The sequence below is a fragment of the Somniosus microcephalus genome, unplaced genomic scaffold (assembly GCF_052327205.1).
Source record: "Somniosus microcephalus isolate GS21.2 unplaced genomic scaffold, FLI_Smic_1.0 unresolved_chr8, whole genome shotgun sequence".
Classification (NCBI taxonomy): Eukaryota; Metazoa; Chordata; class Chondrichthyes; order Squaliformes; family Somniosidae; genus Somniosus; species Somniosus microcephalus.
Genome location: NW_028225186.1, coordinates 41,148,177 through 41,152,912, shown reverse-complemented (window position 1 = coordinate 41,152,912; position 4,736 = coordinate 41,148,177). Strand labels below are relative to the sequence as shown.

Here is a 4,736-nt window from a genome sequence, read left to right as displayed (position 1 = left end):
GGTCACTTATTTCTTCGAGGGTGCGAGTCTAGGTGGGGTAGAGGAACAAAGGGATCTCGGAGTACAAATACACAAATCACTGAAAGTTGTTACACAGGTTAACAAGGCCATATATAAAGCAACCAAGCACTACGGTTTATTTCGAGAGGGATACAATTGAAAAGTAGGGAAATTATGCTAAACCAGTAACAAACCTTGGTTAGACCAAGGCTACAGAGAAGATTTACAAGGATGATACCAGAAATGCGAAGGTTTACTTATCAGGAAAGGATTAACAGGCTGGGTCCCTTTTCTCTTGAAAAAAGGCTGAGAAGTGAGCTAATGAGACCTTTAAAATTATGAAAGGTTTTTACAGAGTGAATACAGAGAGAATGTTTCCACTTGTGGAGAAGATCAGAACTGGAGGCCATCAATATAAGATAGTCAGCAAGAAATCCAATCGGGAATTCAGCAGAAACTTCTTTACCCAGAGAGTGGTGAGAATGTGGAACTCGCTACCACAGGGAGTGGTTGAAGCGAATAGTTTAGGTGCATTTAAAGGGAGGCTAGGTAAGCAAATGAGGGAGAAGTGAACAGAGGGTTATGCTGATAGATTTAGATGAGGAAAGACTGGAGGAGGCTCGAGTGAAGCATAAACGGCGGCATGGACTGGTTGGACCGAATGGTCTGTTTCTGGTGGTATGTTAATAATGAGTGATAAACCCCGGGATTGTGTTTATTTCAGTTCAATTCTTTGCACTCCAAACCAATCAGCGGCTGTGAACCGTTCACTGATTTAAATACGAGAAATCCCGATGGATCTGGAATTGTTCATTTAATGTTGGAAACGCTCCGCAGGTCATAACTCAGGATTTCCAGCTTTCCTTCAAAGTATTGCAGGTCCCGTGTGAGTTTCCATCCAAACTTTTCAACAAATAACAAAATCAAGAAACTAACCTCTCTACCAAAAATCAAACGGCCGGTACGGGGATCGAACCCACGACCTTGGCGTTATTAGCACCACGCTCTAACCAACTGAGCTAACCGGCTGTCAGGTTTTATGCATGTGTATAAGCTTATATTTTCTAGGCTCTAGCTGACAATTTCCTGTACTAATCTTTCAGCATACACCTGCAGTTGTCAATCATACACTATCCTATCGGCAAATACTGTACATATGTCACTGTGTGCCACACATGACAACAGCCAACACAAGTGCCAGGCAATGGCCAGCTCCAACAAGCGAAAGTCTAACCACCGCCCCTTCACATTCAACAGCAAGACCATCACCGAATCAGCTACCACCATTATCATAAAAACTTGCATTTATATAGCACCATTAACGTAGTAAAACGTCCCAAGGCGCTGCACAGGAGTATTTTCAGACAAAACATTTGACACCAATCCACATAAGGAGAAATTCGGGCAGGTGACCAAAAGCTTGGTCAAAGAGATAGGTTATAAGGAGCGTCTGAAAGGAGGAAAGAGAGGTGGACAAGTTTAGGCAGGGAATTCCAAAGCTTAGGGCAACAGAAAGGTTGAGCGATTATAATCAGGGATGCTCAAGAGGGCTGGATTAGAGGAGCGCAGATATCTCAGGGGGTTGTGGGGCTGCAGGAGATTACAGAGATAGGGAGGGGCGAGGCCATGGAGGGCATAGAAAAGCAAAATATTATTGAAATGGAGAGGGACTACAGAATGCTGCGGTTAAGAGGGATCTGGGTGTCCTCGTACATGAAACACAAAAAGTTAGCATGCAGTAATTAAGTAGGCAAATGGAATGTTGGCCTTAATTGCAAGGGGCATGGAGTATAATAGCAGGGAAGTCTTGCTACAACTGTACAGGTGAGACCACGCCTAGAGTACTGCATGCATTTTTGTTCTCCTTATTTAAGGAGGGATAAACTTGCATTGGAGACAGTTCAGAGAATGTTCTCTAGGTTGATTCCTGGGATGAAGGGATTGTCTTATGAGGAAAGGTTGAGCAGGTTGGGCCTATACTCATTGGAGGTTAGAAGAATGAGAGGTGATCTCATTGAAACATTTAAGATTCTGAGGGGGCTTGACAGGGTAGATGCTGAGAGGTTGTTTTCCCTCATGGGGGAATCTAGAATCAGGTGGCATAGTTTCAGAATAAGGGTTTGTCCATTTAAGACGCAGATGAGGAGGAATTTCTTCTCTCAGAGGGTTGTGAATCTTTGGAATTATCTACCCCAGAGAGCTGTGGAGCCTGAATCATTGATTATATTCAAGCCTGAGATAGACAGATTGTTGAACTATCGGAGAGTCAAGGGTTATGGGGGAACAGGCAGAAAAGTGGAGTTGAGGCCTAGATCAGATCAGCCATGAACTTATTGAATGGTGGAGCAGGCTCGAGGGGCTCCTGCTCCTATTTCTTATGTTCTTATGTTCTTATAAGGGCAGCAGGTGCATGGGAACACCATCACCTCCAAGTTCCCCTCCAAGTTACACACCATCCCGATGTGAAAATATATCACCATAACTTCATCGTCACTAGGTCAAAATCCTGGAAATCCCTCCCTAACAGTACTATTGGAGGACCATCACCACATTGACTGCAGCGGGTCAAGAGGGCTTCTCACTACAACCTTCTCAAGGGCAATTAGGGATGGGCAATTAATACTGGCCTTGCCAGCGATGCCCAAATCCTAGGAACAAATTAAATTAAATTAAAATAGTCACGACTGGATGTGGCAGGATTGCAGAGCATTGATCTGATCCGTTGGTTGTTGGATCGCTTAGCTCTGTCTACACATGCTGTTTCCTTAGCTTAGAATGTGTGTAGTCCTGTGTTGTAGCTTCATGAGGTTGGCACCTCATTTTAGGTACGCCTGGTGCTGCTCCTGAAATGCTCTTCTACACTCCTCATTGAACCAGGGCTGGTCCCCTGTCTTGATGCTAATGGTAGTGTGAGAGATATGCCGGTCTATAAGGTTACAGATTGTGGTGGAATACAACTCCAAAACTGAGGCCCCCTCTGCCCTCTCGGGTGGACATTAAAGATCCCATGGCACGATTGGAAGAAGAGCAGGGGGTGATGAGGTTTACCCCGGTGTCCTGTAACCAATATTTATCCGCAAATCACCATCACTAAAACAGGTTATCTTCGATTATCACTTTGTGGGAGCTTGCTGTGCACAAATTGGCTGCTGCTGTTTTTCCTACATTAAAACAGTGACTACAACTTCATTGGCTGTAAAGCATTTTGAGACGTCCTGATGTGAAAGGCGCGGTTGAAATCAGAGTCTTTCTTATGCAGCCTTCGAAGTCAACTGACAAAAACCAAAACTCAACATAAATTGAATTTAACAGTAAAAGAAGTGAAGTTAGGCTGGTTAGCTCAATAGGTTCACGCGTGCTCCTAATTAACGCCAACGTCGCGGGTTCGATCCCCGTATGGGCCATTTCGTTTTTGATGGTGTGGGTAGCTTCTTAATTTTGCTATTTGCTCAAAAGATTGGAGCTGTAATACTTTGAAGCAAAGTTCTGCCGAGAGTTCAAGGAACTGAAAGGTTGACCCTGTGTTTCTCTGTCCACAGATGTCGCTGATCTACAAACCACGACTTAATCTTCAGGTTACCAGAAGATTGTAGGTTCGAGTTCTGCCGTGGTCTTTTTGCACACTTTTAATTCGGGTTCAGTTTTATAAAACCAAACCGTGTTCCCACATAGTAGCTGAAGGTGATTCCCTACCAAACACTGCAGAGCTCTTTATTAATTAGTATTTTTGATGCTGCTTTGTGTGTGCATTGCTCACTAGTTCCCAACAAATCCACAATATCTAATTGATGCCGGTAAATTATTAGTGTTCCAATTGGAACAACAGCTTTGGGTTAATCAGTGTAATAAAGTGGAGTGGAGGGAATTCTGATCAATTTCCGGGCCAGTGATCGCCACAGGGAGCCGATGAAATAAAATAAATAATTAGCGTCAAAGTCGCTGGGAGCAGGGTTCAAACCTGCGCAGGGAAACCCTATTGGATTTCGAGTCCAACACCTTAACCACTCGGCCATCGCAGCTGCACATTAACAGTACGAAAATGCTTCCTACTGTGAGTGAGTCAGGAACTAGCTCAGAGAAGACAGGTCACAAATACTCACCGATAAATCCATCAGGGAATTCAGGATTAACTTCTTTGCCCAAAGAGCGCTGAGAATGCAGTAGTTGAGGCGAATACTACAGATGCATTTAAGAGGAAAAGAGAAAGGAATAGAAGGATATGCTGATAGGATTTTTTTAAATTCGTTTATGGGATGTGGGTGCGCTGGCAAGGCCAGCATTAAATGCCCATCCCTAATTGATCCTTGAGAAGGTGGTGGTGAGCCGCCTTCTTGAACTGCTGCAGTCCGTGTGGTGATGGTACTCCCACAGTGCTGTTAGGGAGGGAGTTCCAGGATTTTGACCCAGTAACGATGAAGGATCGGCAATATACTTCTAAGGCAGGATGGTGTGTGACTTGCAGGGGAACTTGGAGGTGGGGGTGTTCCCATGCATCTGCTGCGCTTGTCCTTCTAGGTGGAAGAGGTCACGGGTTTGGGAGGTGCTGCCCAAGAAGCCTTGGTGAGTTGCTGCAGTACATCTTGTAGATGGTACGCCCTGCAGCCAAGGTACACCGGTGGTGGAGGGAGTGAATGTTTAAAGTGGTGGATTGGGTGTCAATCAAGCGGGCTGCTTTGTCCTGGAAGGTGTCGAACTTCTTGAGTGTTGTTGGTGCTGCACTCATCCAGGCAAGTGGA

General features: G+C 44.8%; 2 non-coding genes across 2 annotated transcripts; both read right to left on the bottom strand.

The window, feature by feature from the left end:
- Positions 1 to 955: 955 nt before the first annotated feature.
- trnai-aau (transfer RNA isoleucine (anticodon AAU)) lies at positions 956 to 1,029 on the bottom strand. The gene has a single exon. It is a non-coding gene; the product is annotated as a tRNA-Ile (tRNA).
- Positions 1,030 to 3,937: 2,908 nt separating this feature from the next.
- Positions 3,938 to 4,019, bottom strand: trnas-cga (transfer RNA serine (anticodon CGA)). Its single transcript has one exon. It is a non-coding gene; the product is annotated as a tRNA-Ser (tRNA).
- Positions 4,020 to 4,736: the final 717 nt, after the last annotated feature.